At 40.6% G+C, this 19,983-nt stretch overlaps 1 pseudogene; it reads right to left on the bottom strand.

Annotated features, from left to right (window-relative positions):
* Positions 1 to 9,937: 9,937 nt before the first annotated feature.
* Positions 9,938 to 12,334, bottom strand: LOC120520059 (annotated as a pseudogene).
* Positions 12,335 to 19,983: the final 7,649 nt, after the last annotated feature.

Here is a 19,983-nt window from a genome sequence, read left to right as displayed (position 1 = left end):
AAGCTGGCATTTGTGCCAGTCTGCAGACTTGGTGCGTGGTTGTTTATTGTGATTTCACCAAGTTTTTTCGAATTTTAAATATGGATAAACGTACAGATAAATGTAAATACACTCTCGATTAAATAATAGAGGCATGTACGCGGCGTGACAGTGATCAATCGGACCAGGTGACGTTTAATGGCAGAGAGCGACATGTGACATGCCCTTGTGCTTTCTGCTTGCTAACGATTGCTACAATCAGTGCCATGTGGAAAAACGCTGAGCTGTATTGTAACAGTTTGTAAAGAAATGTATATAGTTTTTGTGCATTTTATTTAAAAATAAAGTAATACATATATATATATATTTGGCTCATAAGACTTGTTTTGACTATTTTTATATTGAAATGTGTATTTTTTATTGTTTTTATTATGGAATATAAATTTCGATAACTAATAGAGTGACTCTGTGTGTAGATGTAGATTCCTTTAGGTGTAAGCTTTCAGTAGAGCCCTCATTGATATCTGTGGGTTGAAGCATTCAAAAGTTATTACACTTTTCCATACGTTCCAAAATGTGGATAATGGTCCCTATAAAAAGCCCCTGGACATGCCCACATAAAAACTGGTGTAAAAATGTCATTTTTACAGGTATTCTTTTCAAATTTGAAATGTGAGTAGTCAACAAGTTTTTCTGTTGGTACATTGTGTGTTTCTGTCCCCACCTACCTACTGCAGCTATAGAGGCCTTTATTTTCACAAAAAAACTTAGACGAGAACAAAAAAATTCATTTTTTCTGTGAGTTCTAATGTGCATAACTTGTGATCAGTCACACCTACAGTGATTCTGACTACTAAGGGTGAAACTAGAGAATGTTACCTTTACAAAGAGACCAAACATGTGTTTATACTCCAGATAGTTCAATAACAGCAATGATTCTAATTTGGAGAGGTCGAATTACAAGCGATTTTGCAAAAATGACCCCGCTTGATAAGGGGTTAATACATAAAGTTTTCCCTCTGGAATCTTCACAGAGACGGTCCTGTTGGTGAACAAAGAACGTGTACTTATGGGACTGCATTGAAGAACCATGTTGGATCCTTTATTTTTAAAGGATGCCTGATTGCGGTTTGAGATAAATTCTTAAATTAAACGATCAATCTTATGATGTTCTTAACAGAGATATAAGGATTTCTGGAAGCACACCCCTGATTACTAAGTCACTGAACACATTGGAGTGTTACGCCATGTATATAACAGAACATGAAAGTGCTTATTTGACCACAGTGACCGAACATTTCACGTTTATTTAATTAGCAGGTACTTCTATCCAAAGCGCCAAATCCTCTCACTCTGAAGGACTTATTGGAACAAGTGTGACAGGACAAGGGTACAAAATCGATCATCACAAGTGACAATACCAGAAAGTAGCAATTCCTCTGTGACATTTCCTCTGTGAGCATTCCTAGAACTCCTGAGGTTTCAAGCACAGGTGGGCAGCTTGTTTCCCCCAGCCAAACACCTATATGAGAAGTCCGGACAATGCAGAGGTGGGCATCATCACACGCTGTTCACCATCTGACAGGGGGGCTAGAGAGGGAGCAGAGGACCTCACAAGTCTCACCAAATGCAAAGGCTGGTCCTATGAAAGTAAACGCACTTTATGATTGTAAATTAACAGCAGGGTCTGCACCAGAACAACCAGCAGCTCAGACACTTGTGAGATCTCCAAATGACTCTGCGTTTGTGTTGTGCAATTGGATTTGAAAAACTGAAAGGAGATGTTTATTAAGATACATCTATGCTCCTTCAAAATGTGTATCTAGTTCTTGTGACACTCTGTCTATGTTCTACTGACTACACAGTTGGCAAACAGGAAGTATTTGAACTTCATGTGAGCAGCTACAAGGAGCCAAAGTGATGACCTGAAAAGAGGAGTGAGATGTTCCCACCTCAATGTTGCATACACCCATTTCCACACTCACATGACGATGTATAAAAACTAAATTTGGCATAAAGCCACGCACATTCTCACGCCAGGTCAATCCCTGGCGTACGCAAGTTCTCTGCTCGGTTTTGCACACTTGCGCCATCCAGCGCCTGTATGTTTTCCATTTTATTTTTTTAGATTCACATCCCTGACGAGGCTTTATCAAACACATTGAAATTAACCGCATATTGTTTATTAGTTTAAGGGATCTGATTGCAATCAACCTGTAAAATTATAATGGTGAACCAAATGGCCAAACTATTCTAAATACTATAGCTGCTTTAGTGTTGTTACTCTCACAGCTCTACAGCATCTGATTTGACTATCAGGATACAGCATCAAGCACATGCTGCCTCAGCCATGCACACAGTCTGTTTGAAATTCTCCCATACAGTATTGCAAACGCTCTTGGGATGAAACTGTTTCTGAACCACAACGTCCCTTCATGAAAGACCCTGAAGACACTCAATCAGCCCATGAATTGCTCGTGGTAAAACTATTTGTACTTAAGTACAATTACCTCACTGTAAACTTGCATTACAGTTATAATATTGCACAACCTGAGTCAATTTATAAAGCGGGTATTTACATATGATGACAACTGGCTTCTGAGTTGATTTAGATTTCCAAATGGTATCTTCTTGGAGCTATTGATATCATTTTTAAGATGAAATGCTATAAAGCATATTTATTAAATTATACAGATGAGTTTTAAACTTCATTAATATAATATATATTGTTAATAATTAAACATGTGAGGACACGGTAGACAGCGGTAGCGACGAGCTGGCGCCCCGTTCAGCAATTGTTCCTGCTGTATGCTTGCTGGCACTGGCACGACACTGGATGGATTGATGGATAGAATAATTAAACACGTACTATGAAGATATTTCAATGTTCCTTAAAAGTTTTGAAGAATCTGCATTCTCAGCTTACAAATGGCTTAACGTCCATTACAGAGCTGAATGTGTGGTGATTGGTTACTTGTAGAAAGAAAAGGAAGGACAGGAATTGGAGGTTAGTACATTTGAAAGAGACTGGACTGCTGCAATACATTTTTTCATCGAAGGCGCGCGGCGCAGCAATCATCTTGCATAAGGCAGGAACAATCTCTGGACGAGGCACCAGCTCATTGCTAATACTGCGCACTCTTTCCCCATGTTTAATAAATGCTTTAATTCCTATCATTATGAAAATGGTATCAAGTGTACATCTTAATATTTAAATTAATATCATGAATGTAATGGATTCTGTGTCCTGTTGGAGGAAGAAAAAACTAGTTTAAGAAGCAAGTAGTGATTCACACACACAGAGCACATTAAAGATCAAATACAAAACAAAGCATCTAATGTGCTACTTTAGTTACGATGGGATTTGAGAGACTAATAAATTAAGGATTTTAAGATGAAGTTCATGACATTCTACTTTATTGACAAAATTACGTCATTGAAGTGGAAATTTCAAGATTTAAGTTGATATTTGGACTTTTTTTTTCACTGTGTCCGTTTTGGTTTTTTTTTTTTCTCTGTAACCTAATAAGCTTTCATATGACACTCAGCTACTGGGCTACGACTCGCTTTTCACTGCGACTTTTATATCTGTCCACTTCTTATTTATTTCGGGCACTTTGGGACTTTCTGAACTTGAACTTTCATTCACCTTTCTTTTATTATTTATACCACTACTTAAACCAACAAATAGTACATTCTTACTTGCCTCTACTTGGTATTCGCTCAAATTCTTATTTTTCCCACGTGCTTTTGCCATTGTCCTTTTACAGAACACAAAATATAAGTGGCTATTTACATTGATTTGCATATTCAATATCGATATATGGGAGGAGTCTGGGAGGGGCACCCGTGTTACATTTCACGCTGACCAGGATTTTTGTGGCAGAAGAACGCATCTGGATTTTTTTTTGTGCGTATGCACATTACTGCTTTTGTCCGTAGGCCATGGTTTAGTGTGAATTCTACCCATGGTGTTATGCATGAGGCCCCTGGTGTGCCACTTCCTTTAAAATCATCTGCAGTAGTTTGGGGACTCAGGCCAATGCATGAGGCCCCTGGTGTGCCACTTCCTTTTAAATCTGCAGTAGTTTGGGGACTTAGGCCAATACTCCTACCAGCAGATAGGTGCAGTGGTGGCTCTGAGGCGAAGGTTCTGCCAAGAGAGATCCTACTCTCCCAGGCAACTTGACCAAGACCCCTTAACTTGCCATTGCTCCAGTGGTATTTGCTGTATAATGGCTGACCCCAAAGGGGTATGCAAAATTAACATATTCTTAATACAAGAAACTGTATAAGGTGAAATAAAAAAAAAGCCTGGACCAGACGTTGTGCTGCACACTCTACCACATCAGCATTATCAGACCATAAATGACAAAGGGGGAATCTGCAAGACAGAGACCATTGCAACGTGCCCAGCAGGATGTTATCCATCAACATCACGAGCTTGAGTGGTGACTTAGCAGCTCTTAGCCATAATGAGCCAAGCCAATCAGAAACTGTGTATTAAATAGTCTGACCGAAATGCTGGGACAACGAGAAGGTCCATTTTTTTTGCAAGGTGTATCTGGAGCCACTTCACTTCATCCAAGTTATATGACTGAGATGCGTGGCCCCATGGAAAGAATGGTATCTACTGGAGTAGCACGTATAAAGAAAGTCCATGAGACTGGCTGAAATAATCCAGTGAAGAGACAGGAGGGACCGAGCAGGGATGCTTGGGGGAATCTCTGCTTACCTGGTGCACCCCCTGTTTCTGTGGGTGGGAAGGAAATGCTGCACTCAACAGGTCAGGTGGTGGATAGTTATCAATAGCACCTGATGACTCCGACTCTTTCGATACACTAACACAATGTCTTACTGGTATTTCTGAATGGATGAATAGTAATTTTCTCAAACTAAATAAAGAGAAAACTGAAATTTTGGTAATTGGCAATAATGGATTCAGCGAGGTTATCAGAAATAAACTTAATGCACTAGGATTAAAAGTTAAGACGGAAGTAAAAAAATTAGGGGTAACCGTTGACTGTAATCTGAATTTTAAATCGCATATTCATCAGACCACTAGGTCTGAGTGTCTCCTTAGAATTCCAAAAGCTAAACTTAAAAGAAGTGGTGAGGAGGGCAGCCTTCTGCTGTTATGCACCTAAAATCTGGAATAGCCTGCCAATAGGAATTCACCAGGCTGATACAGTAGAGCACTTTAAAACACTGCTGAAAACACATTACTTTAACATGGCCTTTTTATAACTTCACTTTAACTTAATCCTGATACTCTGTATGTTCAATTCTTCATAATAACTATTCATGGTGGCTCTAAAATCCATACTGACCCCTACTCTCTCTTCTGTTTCTTTTTCTGGTTTCTTTGTGGTGGCGTGCGCCTGCGCCACCTACTCAAAGCATCATGATGCACCAACATTGATGGACTGAAAGCCAGAAGTCTACGTGACCATCATCATCAAGTCCTTCCATGAAAACCCTAAATACAAAGAGGACTGTTTGACTTATGTTAGGTAGATTGCCCAGATGGGACTGAGCGGTCTCTTGGTCTGGAACCCCTACAGATTTTATTTTTTTCTCCAGCCTTTGGAGTTTTTTTTTGTTTTTTCTGTCCACCTTGGCCATCGGACCTTACTCTTATTCTATGCTAATTAATGTTGACTTATATGTTTATCTTTTATTGTGTCTTATATTTCTCTATTCATTTTGTAAAGCACTTTGAGCTAAATTTTTTTTTGTATGAATATGTGCTATATAAATAAATGTTGATTGATTGATAGTCCCTTGAATTTTAGTCTTGGATGTAAAACAGTTAATGTTCAAGGTGACACTTGTGAGCATCCTAGTACTCATTGCAAAATCCAACCCATTTCAAACACTCAATGGCAACACTTCATCACTTGCCCAGATGAGTGGTCAGGGAATGACAGAAAGATAAAGCAATCAATGGGATGGTTTAAAAGTGTACTGTGTTTGAAACAGCAAGAACATAGAGGGTGGTCCAGATGTAATTATGCAGATCCAGAGCGTCTGGATGACTTTGATTTATGCGGGGACGATTCCAGTTCGGTGCAAAGACGATTCTTCATGTCATCAGTTCGCACATTTCTCAATGGTCCAGGATATTTCGGGTGATTTTCTACGTAATAAACTTAAGTTATAGCATAATGAAAATTGCATAATTAGATCTAGACCACCCTATAGAGGTGAAGGAGAGAGAGAAAAACTGCAGCAATACCAGTTACCCCAGTGTAAATTAACAAATGGAATATCAACATGGGAGTGGTAGCATTAAAAGGAGTCAAGGACACACAAAAAAGCAAATAACTGACCATGTTCATCCAGTCCAGACTCCCTCTTCACATTTAGAAGCCTCCTGACCCAAACACCATCAATAATTATGACAGAGCCGAGCTGACTAATTGGGACAAACCTCACACACAGCAAGGAGATTGTGGAAATGTGTCAAGGTGCTTTTATTAAAAACCAAAGTGTCCACAGTGCAGTGTTCCAATTGTCCATAAATAAACCATAAAAACCAAGTGTGTATAGATAGATACTTTATTAAAACCCAAGGGGAAATTCACAAACTCCAGCAGCAGCATACTGATAAAAAAAATATTAAATTAAGGAGTGATAACAATGCAGGTATAACACACAATAAAACTTTGCATAATTTTAGCGTTTACCCCCCAGGTGGAATAGGAGTCGCATTGTGTTGTGGAGGAACGGTCTCCTCAGTCTGTCAGTGGAGCAGGACGGTGACAGCAGTCTGTCACTGAAGCTGCCGCTCTGTCTGGAGATGATCCTGTTCAGAGGATTCTCCACGATTGACAGAAGTCTGCTCAGCGCCCATCACTCTACCACGGATGTCAAACTGTCCAACTCTGTGCCTACAATAGAGCCTGCCTTCCTCACCAGTTTGACCAGGTGTGAGGCGTCCCTCTTTATGCCGCCTCCCCAACACACCATCACGTAGAAGAGGGTGCTCGCCACAACCATCTGATAGAACATCTGCAGCATCTTATTGTAGATGAAGGACGCCAGCCCTTTAATGAAGTATAGTCGGCTCTGACCTTTCTTACACAGAGCATCAGTATTGGCAGTCCAGTCCAATTTATCATCCAGCTGCACTCCCAGGTATTTATAGGTCTACACAGTCAACTCTGATGATCACGGGGTCCATGAGGGGCCTGGGCCTCTTAAAATCCACCAGCTCCTTCGTTTTGCTGGCATTAACCCCTTCTCAAGCGGGGTCATTTTTGCTAAATCGCTTGTAATTTGACCTCTCCGAATTAGAATCATTGCTGTTATTGAACTATCTGGAGTATAAACACGTGTGTGGTCTCTTTGTAAAGGTAACATTCTCTAGTTTCACCCTTAGTAGTCAGAATCACTGTAGGTGTGACTGATCACAAGTTATGCACATTAGAACTCACAAAAAAAACGAATTTTTTTGTTCTCGCCTAAGTTTTTTGTGAAAATAAAGCTGCAGTAGGTAGGTGGGGACAGAAACACACTATGTACCAACAGAATAACTTGTTGACTACTCACATTTCAAATTTGAAAAGAATACCTGTTAAAATTACATTTTTACACCAGTTTTTATGTGGGCAGTTACAGGCGCTTTTTAGGGTACCCATAATTTATCCAACCTATCCAAATTGTACAAATTTGGGAATGTATGGAAAATGCAATAACTTTTGAATGCTTCAACCCACAGATATCAATGAGGGCTCTACTGAAAGCTTACACATAGCGGAATGTATATCTACACACAGTGTCACTCTATTAGTTATGGAAATTCATATTCCATAATAAAAATAAATATGCACAAAATATAAAAATAGTCAAAACAAGTGTTATGGGCCAAAATTATATTTATATAATATATATATTTGAAAAGAATTTTATTAAAATGAACAAATGCTCTTCTAGATGCACACAAACTATATACATTTTTTGCAAACAATTGCAACACAGCTCAGCTGCGTTTCCATGTGCCACTGATTGTAGCAATCCCTAGTAGGCAGAAAGCACAAGGGCATGTCACATGTAGAACATTTTACAGGGGTTTTTGCTTGGCACCTCCTGCACCTCAGTTGGCCATGAGTTTTGTCCCCACCACTGATGTGCACCAAACGATGGTCTTCCCTGTTCTCTTCTTGTGGTGCTGTCATGGTGGATCCATGCTGCTAGCTCCAAGACTAGGGCTTCCCTAAATGCCTTCTGGTGCACAGGAACTACTGCCTTTGCCTAGGACTGGGCTTTGTATAATATGAAGGCATTAATAGCGATATCCACAAAATGGTAAAAAAAAGTCTTGTACCACTTTTGTCTTGTGGAGAACCTCATAATAGCTGATGAGTGAATCCGACAGGTCGACTCCACCCATGTGCCTAAAATAAATTGCAAATATATTAGTAACATACAAATACTATTTCAACAGGGGGTAAATACAATATACACAATACAAATCATGTTATATTATACATACTTGTTGTAGTCTTTGATGGCTGGTGGAATGGGGACATCTATCTTGGTCCAACGGCCTGCCTCATCTTTCACCTTCGCTGCACTGTCTCCGCTCCATGGGCGGTGTGCATGGTGGAGCACATGAAAACATCTCTGGTATCCCTCCACTGGATAAAAAGCAAAGGGTCTCCACGAATCCACCTGATACTGCCACGGGTAGCTTTGGTGTCCAGGATGTTGACAGAAGTTTTGGGGTAACCCTGTCTGTTTGTCCCGATAGTGCCACAGGCTGTTATTTTTTTGCAGGAGATCCTGAAACAGAACTGGGCTTGTATAAAAATTGTCCACGAAGAGCTTGTACCCGGTGCCCAATAAAGAGGGGTTGACAAGAGTCCTAGCTCAACCCCTTTTTGCATGCTCCTGCACTTTTGCCCTCATAGACAAAAAAGTCCCACGTGTAGCCTGTTTGAGAATCTGCCAGCACAAACAGCTTGTAACCCCATCGAACAGGTTTGTTTTCAGGTATTGTTTGAATACCACTCGGCTTTTGAAGCAACCATTCTCTCATCAATGGAGATATGCTGATTTGGCTGGAAGTTCTGACGACATGCAGTTCTAATGTCATTGTAGATGGGCTTGATCTTGCCCAGGCGGTCAAAATCAGCAGTGCCTCTTTTCCTTTCATTTTTAGCATCCTCGTCTGGACTGCTTAGTTGAAGCCCGTGAACAATTGAAAAAAATTTCCGACCTGACATGACTGAGTGAGGAAATTGAAGACTGTATAATCTGCCTTTTCTCCAGTAATCAGTTAGTGCAGGTACTTTCAAGAGGCCCATGTAAATTACAACTGCCAGAAAAGAGTAGAGGTCTTCAATGCTAAGGTCTGTCCATGAGCTGTAAACGGATCTGCCGTGCACATTTGTATTGCCACAATTGTCAATAACAGTGTTTTTAAAAACTGTTGAAATAGTTCAAGAACAGTGTAGTGTAATTTGGCGTGCCGATTATCTAGGGTCCAGGAGTCCTTGTAGGACAAAAGGGGGGGTGGGTGGGTAGGTGTGATGTCTGGATCTTCAACATCAAGCCACTTCCCCTCTGCAGGTCTTGGTGGTGGCTCTCTAGCACAGGCACCACGTCCCGTTCCTCTGCTCCTCCCCCGTCTGCTGCCTCTTCTGGTTGTTGTTAAATACTCATTTAGCTTGATTCGGCATTTCAGGTTCCTACACATCCTTCAAAATCAAGCATAAAGAGGGTGTCCAATGTGACCTGTGGGCTCGAGTATATGATTGTGGCACCAGTCCACTGCTCAGAAAGATGGTGTGTGTTGCTGGCTAGGAGATGTGTACGTCACCATCAAGGAAATTTCATGATAAGCTAAAGTCAATGGGAGCACCTGATGCCTGGAGGATACCAAACCCCAGTTGAAAAATTCTCCATTTAAACTACACACTTTTTAAAAATCACCCCAGTAACTTCCACTATTCATGAAGAGCCTTTATTAAAGTTTCAGATTCACATTTTGACTGTTCATCCTCCTCACAGCAACTACAGCCAAAATCAGAACCACTATCAAGATGGCAGCTGCAGTTCCCAGTACCAGGTATCCAGTAGGAGCTTTGGGAGGAAGACAAAGGACATTTACTCTCCAAGGAGAGTAAAGGATAAGACCATGGATGAGCCAAACCATAAAGCAGAACTCTGGCCTACTCCAGGTAAATCAAGATGGTTACCTTCCTGCTCCATTCTGGATGTTTGCACCTGTTCAGCCTCAATAACGACAGGACCACTGTGAAGGAGCACATTCTTCCTAGATGAAGTGATTTGTGCCAACTTATCTGCAGCTCTGCCAGATCCTGAAAACAAAGTGGTAGGGTTTAGTTTCATACACCATTCCCCCACCTTACAAGGGGGCCAACAAGATTGCTTAACCCCATGGTCATGGTTTGGGATGTCTTCATACCACTCTGTGCAGTTTCAACCACAAGGCACTGAATTTGAAACAATGATGCTATGTTCTACAGACGGACACAACCAAACCCAACTCTCATGTGCAACTCACTTCTTGCAGGGCAGCTCCGAGTACAGGGGTCTGTGGCAGAGGGATAGCAGGCAGCAGCAACACAGTAGATGAAGATCTACAGAGAGCAAAGGAAACCAGATTACAAAGGAGCCAAAAACCAGAGATTCCTTGCCATCACTTTGGCTTGAAATAGCCGTATGGATACACAACTCCAAACAATGACAGAATTCCCCATTGCCGCAAAACCCACCTGTTCAGCCAAGGCTTGCCGTGCTACAGGGTCCACAAAAGCAAACATCTCAAACACAAATCTCTTGTAATGACTTGGGTAGGCCACTCCAGATGTGCTGTCAACACTCACCTAGCTGGTCAAATAGTTGTCTCCAATGTATGGGCACCTGGAACAAACAGACCCCCAGTTAGCACTAACCAGCCACCCTCTACCACTCGCCCGCTGGCGAGGAACATACCCATTCACCAGAAGGCTCCACTGGGGCTGGCTGGAAGCAGAAGGGCCTGGGGTGACCCAGCAGTCCCCAAGAGTCAGCACAAGGTTAGGGTCAGTCCTTTTCATGATATGCACTTCCACAGCCACAGGATCCCTCAGAGTTTTGGTCACTGGGTAGTCAGCATCCACATAGTAGGAGCCATAGGAGGAATCTGCCCATGGAAAGGAGGAGGCATTTACTCAATTACAGGCCTGAAACGGTCCCGAAAGTATGGACTTCACACTGACCAACTTCACAAAAGGTATTGATCTTCTCAAAGCCCACAGGGACCCCACCCCCTACAATACCTGTTGCAATGACCAATTCCAGGTCAAATGGCCCTTGCTCTACTACTGGAAGAGGTGGCGCCACAGTATACACCTCAGCCTCCACTTGCACATCCTGGCTTCCAGAGTAGGTGCACTGAAAGAATAACCTGAGGAGAGAAACACCACATCATAGCAGGGAGAGCACATTTAGGGTTAGAGGAAGCAGGTTCCGAAGCCTTACTTGTAGACGCTGTCCCTGGTGATGGAGCCCTCTGGACCACTCCTCACAGTGATGGCAGCAGACATGGTGTTCTGGTAAGTCACATTGCCACCAGCAAGCTGAAACAAGGACATTACAATCACTGCTGGCCACCAAATATGCAACAGTGGTGGCATCTTAAGGTCAGCAGCAAAACATTGCTGTGTGTAGTTCAATTTTAGAACAGTCATGTAAATGGGGCGAAATTGGTTTAACATTTGTGTATTTGAGAGAAACTGCCCAGATCTTGTCAGGTTAAACGTCAGTAGCAGGACAGCCCACTCTTCTGCTAGATATCCCCCGGATGGCATCTCACCTGAACTGTGCTGCCACAGGAACTGACTGGAAACTGGTACACGACAAAGGTGGACAGGCTGGTCACAGGACTGCAGCTGGGGGAACTGCTGTCCACCAACTGGATGGACCCAAGATCCAGGGGAGGAAGGGTCACCTTCTCAGACACCACCACCACAAACCGGCCATCCAGGGTACACTGCACAGTCACTGGCAAAAGCAACCAAGCATAAATATCCAGTAGCAGCCACCTTGGCTCACTCACACACCCCAACCACTCACCATCATTAGCATAGTAGCATGGAAGGGCGAGGATCTGCGAATCGTAGCAACAGTTGATGGCTTCACAGTCTGCTTGAGTGATGAATGCAGACGCTCCACAAGCGAGCTTCTCACTGCTGGTAACTGCACATCTCTCAGCAACACTCACAGATTGGCGAGCTGCGATGGTCAAAAAGCCCATTTAGAAAATAGGAGAGACACTAACGGTGTCAACCCAGAAGAGAAGCATACCTGGTTTAGGGCATGTGAACATCTTCAAATTAGAGGGACGTCCAAAGGCAATGACCACGACATACTGGGAAGGCTAAAGAGACAAAGGAGAGGCTCAAACCCGTAATTAGTGATGGGCCGCTCGATACTCCAGTGCTTAGGTTTCGACACCGTGTCGAGCTATCGGAGATCGAAGCACCGCTTCGAGGATTGCTGCAAATGCGCCCATTACGTAATTGCGCAGATATCAATGACGTCATTACGCTAGCGTACTCAGTCAGCAGTCGATTTGGTCAGTAACTAGTCTGCTAAGGTGCTTTGGCTCAAAGCGTAAAAGCGGTTGTCTGTGCTATGTTGATAAAATACGCTAACCCGAGTTCAACATATGCGAGCCCCAACTAGGATTTGAAATAAGGATTTTGTATAAAACAGTTTAGTACTTGTCTGAAAGTTAAATATTTGAGACATTATGAACGATTTACATGGAGCACCTTTTTCTTCGGTGTGGAATCGTGTCCACCAAGAATCTGTAACAAATCAATGAGCAGATTTTGCGTAAGGTAGCACGTATTATAACAATCCAGAATCTATTCTACCCCATGTCGATCATAGGACCACGTCGGCTTTCGTGAAGCATTTCTTAGCCTCTGAATAGTGAAAACGTTTAATGAGGAATGTCTTGCGCATACTGTATACTGGTGTAATTACAGTGATTCCCAGATCAGTTTGATTTGTATTATTGATTTCCAAAAAGAAATGCGAGTAAAAGCGTATTCTGCATAACTAATCACAACTGCAGAAGACACTGTCTTTACAACTTTTTTGTCTCATTAACGCAGAAATCGAGGCTTTTCTAAAATTGTTGATGGCGCTGATTCTGTTTTAAAGAAACTTTACGTTCACCTCTGGATGAATTCGCACTCAAGTACTGAGAAGGAGCAGCTGAATAAGCACATCTGGAGCCAAACGTTCAAAAAAAAATCATCTGACTTTTTATACGTTGAATTCACAAGTACAGGATGTTGCTGACAAAGGCGCGCGGGGGTAAATAAGTAATCTTCCGAAGAGCAGCACAACAGAGTAAATAAATGACGTAAATAGAATTACTCAAACACTAAAATTGTCGTTTCTGTATTCTTAAACCATCTTCCAGTTCCACAATCCTCAACAGTCACTGTCACATTTAACGTTCCCTGCTCCTTAACCTGTCTTGTTACCCAAAGCATCAACACTCAGTTTCATTCAAGACTTTACCGTCCTTCCTTTCATAGACATAAAATAAAACACATTTCCTCTACATGTCCAATAATAATAGTAAACTTGCAGGAACGAGAAAAAGCACAAGATGGAAATATTTAAGACCAGAGCCTGGGCATCAGGATGAGAATGTGGCTTGTCACCCGTTACGTGAGCTTGTCTGCCATCCCTCGGTTACACTGGCACACGATACACACGGGGGGCAAATGCAATGGAGAATACCGACAGTGTACACCTTCAGAAGTGGAATAAATCGACTGTATAAGTAGAAAATTTCAGATAAACGATGAATTTTGTTAATCATAAACAATGCAACATAATTATGTGTTACTTTTAATTTATACTCACCAAACGTTACATATCTACATGGGAAATGAACATAGGTAATATGTTTATAATCACTCACTAAAATACACTGTCAAAATATATTAATGAGCAAATTGAGACAGATTGGCCTTTAGGAAATATAAAAGAGCGTGTGCGCTGTCATTTAGGACAGAATGCATTGTTAACGTGACGCGCTCTCTACTGACACGATGTCACGAAAAAAAAAAAGAAATGGCACAGTCCATGCAAACTCATATCCTCTTTGATGTTTGGCCTTATGATTAATTGTCAATATCAAATCAATAAAGTCATTTTAAGAATATGACAAGTCTGCTATAATCAATTTAATCAACGCTCCTTTTAAAAAGTTTCCTTATACAGAATATAAAACAGAATCTCAATGAAGCGGGACTCGCGAGTAGTAACGAATAATGTTTCCGTTATTAGCAATTATAATTTCTCTGTGTCACAAGTAAAAACTACGACTTCCTAAAACGGACACTGTAAATGTAGGTATTTCAATAAATAATTTAGGAGACGTGTGTGTGCATTTCAATATCGATTTAAGAACTACGTAGGCCACCTGTTGTACCATAAATGGTAGCTCAAGCAGCACTTAACAGTAAATAGTCTAACAGGACAATGACTGACTGAAACGAAGACGCTGCGCCGCTTCAATAAAGGTTCATACTGTCGTTCTGCATGTTTAGAAGGCGCTGGATGGCTGAAACTGTGTACAGCGAATTGTCCCAAGTTGGAAGTGCCGTATAGCGATCAGAAACGAAAAGACACATTTAGGCATGCTGGACAGTAGTTTGTTTTTCTACAATACCAATTCAGTATGACATCAGAGTCTCCAAACACACAAATATGAAGCTTATTACGTTTTACAGTGAAACTCTTAACATACACAATATAATTAGGGGCGTGTGCCCCCTGCCCGACTACGGTGGCCCAACCTTCCCTCGATAGCTCAATTCGCTCGCTATCCGTCCAAGCTTGTTAAATGGAGGAATGGAAAGAAAAACGTTCACAAGAGGAGGATCAGCGACGCTAACCTGAGTGACAACACCACTGAGCCACCTAATCCGGATAATTAACGAGCTCTGCACAACTGAACTACTACTACTGTTGCGGCGGATGAAATATGTTGTTTGACATATGCACGGTAAAATGGTTTAATTGATACGAGAGTATTATTGTTATATTTTTTTCGTCTTCATTAGGATAATACATTTATAGATGTATACTACGACATACGGTTTGAACAAAATTAAGTGTTCCATAAAAAGGTTGAACGATTTACCTAATCTTTTCATATATATATACATATATATATATATACACATATACACACACACACACACACACATCTTTGACACTATCAAAGGGAATGACAGCAATCTACAAGAATAATAATTAATTCTCAGCAACTACCTGAATTGTAGCTTAACCATATCAACTGAAATGTGTAATGTCAATACGAATTACAAAATATAACTAGAGAGTTAAGTGTCAGATAGACTCAAAATATAGAGGTCAATGCCTTTCCGTGTGCCGAGGCTTCACAAAGATTCAGTAACCAGTGACCATGTCTGCTCAAAGCCCTGTCATGATCCAATCTCGGTACTACGCATGTCTGAGGTTTTTCGGGCCCCGTCAAGATTGTATGAGGCTTCGGTGCCAGTCATGATACAATCTCAGTAGTAAGTATGTCTGAGGCTTCAGTAGCCCCGTCATCATCTCAGTAATACGCATGTCTGAGGCTTCGGAGACCCGTTCAAAGCCCGTCATGACAATTTCAGTTCTCTGCGCAAAGCTTCCACTCATTTGTTCAACGAGCTCCCGTTTGAAGTAGGCTACATATGGCATCAACAGAGTTAAAAAAAACTCAACAGAATTCCCATTGAAATGAAAGTTTTTAGATGATCAATACATGTTAAATGATTGTTGTGGCAAAAAATAAAATTATACATTATACATCATACATATTATCGGGCACAAAAGCCGACTTGTTGAATGCATAATGCTGCAAAGAAGAGCTTTAGCAATACGGGTGACGACACATCTCTCACTATAATATACTCTCCTAAATATCCATTCTTCGCCTCATGCAACGTTTTCATGCAACACTGAAGGTATGTCATATAGTATACATCTATATATAATTGTTGTCGCCTTCGCCTACAAACATGTATATATTAAAAAGCAAACATTTCAACAACAACATTTATTTATATAGCACATTTTCATACAAACAGTAGCTCAAAGTGCTTTACATATTAAAGAATAGAAAAATGAAAGACATAATTATAAAAAATAAATCAACATTAACATCGAATAAGAGTAAGGTTCAATGGCCAGGGGACAGAAAAACAAAAACTCCAGACGGCTGGAGAAAAATAAAATCTGTAGGGATTCCAGACCATGAGACCGCCCAGTCCCTCTGGGCATTCTACCTAACATAAATGAAACAGTCCTCTTTGGATTTAGGGTTCTCACGGAAGGGCTTGATGATGATGATGGTCACGTAGACTTCTTCCTTTTAATCCGTCCATCATTGTTGGAGCATCATGAAGCTTTGAGTAGGTGGAGGTGGCGCAGGCCACCACCACAAAGAAACCGGAAAAAGAAACAGAAAAGAGAGTAGGGGTCAGTACCGATTTTAGAGCCACCATGAATAGTTGTTATGATGAATTGAACATACAGAGTATCAGGATTAAGTTAAATTACGATTAAAATGAAGTTATAAAAAGGCCATGTTAAAGTAATGTGTTTTCAGCAGTGTTTTAAAGTGCTCTACTGTATCAGCCTGGCGAATTCCTATTGGCAGGCTATTCCAGATTTTAGGTGCATAACAGCAGAAGGCCGCCTCACCACTTCTTTTAAGTTTTGTTCTTGGAATTCTAAGGAGACACTCATTTGAGGATCTGAGGTTACGATTTGGAATATAAGGTGTCAGACATTCCGATATATAAGATGGGGCGAGATTATTTAAGGCTTTATAAACCATAAGCAGAATTTTAAAGTCAATTCTGAATGACACAGGTAACCAGTGTAGTGACATCAAAACTGGAGTGATGTGTTCTGATTTTCTTTTCCTAGTTAGGATTCTAGCAGCTGCATTCTGCACTAGTTGCAAACGATTTATATCTTTTTGGGTAGTCCTGAGAGGAGTGCGTTACAGTAATCTAGTCGACTGAAAACAAACGCGTGAACTAATTTCTCAGCATCTTTCAGTGATATAAGAGGTCTAACTTTACTTATGTTTCTTAAGTGAAAAATGCTGTCCTAATGATCTGATTAATATGTGATTTAAAATTCAGATTACAGTCAACAATCACCCCTAAGCTTTTTACCTCCGTCTTGACTTTTAATCCTAATGTATCCAGTTTATTTCTAATAGCCTCATTGTATCCATTATTGCTGATCACTAAAATTTCAGTTTTCTCTTTATTTAACTTGAGAAAATTACTATTCATCCATTCTGAGATACTAGTCAGACATTGTGTTAGTGAATCAATAGAATCGGGTCATCAGGTGCTATTGATAAGTACAGCTGTGTGTCATCAGCATAGCTGTGGTAGCTCACGTTGTGCCCTGAGATAATCTGACCTAACGGAAGCATGTAGATTGAGAATAACAGCGGACCCAGGATAGAGCCTTGTGGAACACCATATTGGATATCATGTGTCTTCGAGTTGTAATTCCCACAACTAACAAAATATTTTCTCCCTGTCAGGTAGGATTCAAACCAATTTAAGACACTGCCAGAGAGGCCCACCCATTGACTAAGGCGATTTCTAAGAATGTTGTGATCAATGGTGTCAAATGCAGCACTCAGATCTAAGAGGATGAGAACAGATAAATGGCCTCTGTCTGCATTTACCCGCAAGTCATTTACTACTTTAACGAGTGCAGTTTCTGTGCTGTGATTTGTTCTAAAACCTGACTGAAATTTATCAAGAATAGCATGTTTATTTAGGTGGTCATTTAACTGCATAATGACTGCCTTCTCTAGAACTTTACTTAAGAAGGCAGGTTAGAGATGGGTCTAAAATTTTCAAGAGCGAGGGTCAAGATTATGTTTCTTAAGTAGGGGTTTAACTACAGCAGTCTTAAGACAGTCTGGGAAGACCCCAGTATCTAGTGACGAATTTACTATGTCAAGAACATTATCAATTAGCACGCCTGATACTTCTTTGAAAAACCTTGTTGGTATCGGGTCAAGGACGAGGTGGAGGGTTTTAATTGAGATATTATTTTTTGTAAATCAGGTAAATCTATCCTAGTGAAAGAGTTTAATTTGTTTATAACAGGATGTTGGGGTTTAGGGGATCCTTAGTGTTGGGGAGATATACTATGTTATTTCTAATATCATTAATTTTTGATTGAAAATACAGCGACAGCCTCACAGGTTTCACTGGAAGCACTTAGGAGGCATTCCTTTGAGCTACCTGGGTTTAGTAGGTGATCAATTGTTGAAAATAAGACTCTAGGATTACTAGCATTGTTATTTATAATCTTGAGAAATAGCAGCGTCTCTCAAGACGGACAGTGTTATTGTATTCTGTTATTTTGACTTTTAATATTTCGTGGTGGATAGTAAGTTTAGTCTTCCTCCATTGACGCTCAGCTCTACGGCATGTTCTCTTTAAATCAGACACTCTTTGGGTCTTCCATGGTATACAATGCTAGAAGATTTTTTCACTGTCTTTTCAGGTGCAACTATGTCAACAGCAGCTCTCACTTTAGAATTAAATCTTTCCACCTTACTATTTACATTGTCCTCGCTATTATAGCTGGCACTATAAACGGACTGATTGCTTAAAATGTTTGTAAGTTTTAAAGCTGCTGCGAATCAAAGAAGCGTTTTTAACAATATGCTTCTCATGAGTGTTTTTATCATTATTTCTATATTAAAAGTAGAAGAAAATGGTCTGATAGACCAATATCAATGATCTGTTTTATATCAACTTTCAGTCCTTTAGTAATCACTAAGTCTAATGTATGACCTGCTTTATGTGTAGGCTGATTTATGAGTTGTCTCAAATCAAAAGAATCCAGGAGGTTCATAAATTCTTTTACTTTTAGATCACACTGATTATCTATATGAAAATTAAAGTCGCCAACTATTAGGAGTGTGTCATAGTTAGTAATTAAAATTGACATTAAGTCAGAGAATTCCTCAAAAAACGACGCGTTATATTTAGGAGGTCTATACACGGATAGTATTAGAACTTGAGAATCTCCATGAATAACAACGGCGAGATACTCAAAGGACTTGAACTTACCAAAACTGACATCTTTACATTTTAATCGGCTCGAGTAAATGTTAGCCAATCCGCCCCCCCTTTTTCCCTGGCGGTTTGAATGAGTAAAACTGTAATCTGGAGGCGCAGATTCGATTAAAACTGCGCATCTGAATTCAGCCATGTTTCATTTAGTGCAATAAGATCTATTTTTATCACTAATAAGATCGTTGATAAAAAACGTTTTGTTAGTTAAAGCTCTGACATTTAATAGTGCCATATTTAATGTTTCGGAGGTGCAGAGATGAGTACTATGTGCGTTATTGTTATTTGGAATAGGAACTAAATTATTATTATTAGCGCCGCTCTGTGTATATTTTTTGTTTAATCTGTGATCTGTTTTATAGTTTTAATACATTGTTCCTCTAAAATAGTGATTTTAATTAGATTATTGGAGTTTATGCCGTATTTCCTAGGTTTTCTACGTGCATTGAGATTGCTTATTACAGTATTAATGGTGTGAACTTTAACGGAAGACTCTATTAAACATTCATCATGTCCTGGCACAGCAGTATTATTTCGGAAGGGGTTAAGAGCAGAGATAGATAGTCAAGAAAAACGAATTACCTTCGATATGTTTTCGGAGAGGACCCGGGCGCCGAAACTGTTCGGATGCAGGCCATCACGCTTGAAGAGACGCGGCCTTTCCAAAAAGAGATTCCAATTGTTGATGAAGCCGACATCCTTCTTCTTGCAGAAACCCTGTAGCCAGTTGTTCAACCCTAGCAGACGACTGTAGTACTCGTTGGATCGTCTGACGAGAGGTAGTGGACCAAACGAAGATCTTTGCCGATGGGGTCCTCTCCTTCGT

The sequence above is a fragment of the Polypterus senegalus genome, unplaced genomic scaffold (assembly GCF_016835505.1).
Source record: "Polypterus senegalus isolate Bchr_013 unplaced genomic scaffold, ASM1683550v1 scaffold_3532, whole genome shotgun sequence".
NCBI lineage: Eukaryota > Metazoa > Chordata > Cladistia > Polypteriformes > Polypteridae > Polypterus > Polypterus senegalus.
The sequence above is the reverse complement of the archived record's forward strand: the minus strand, read 5'-3'. Positions and strand labels throughout refer to the sequence as shown.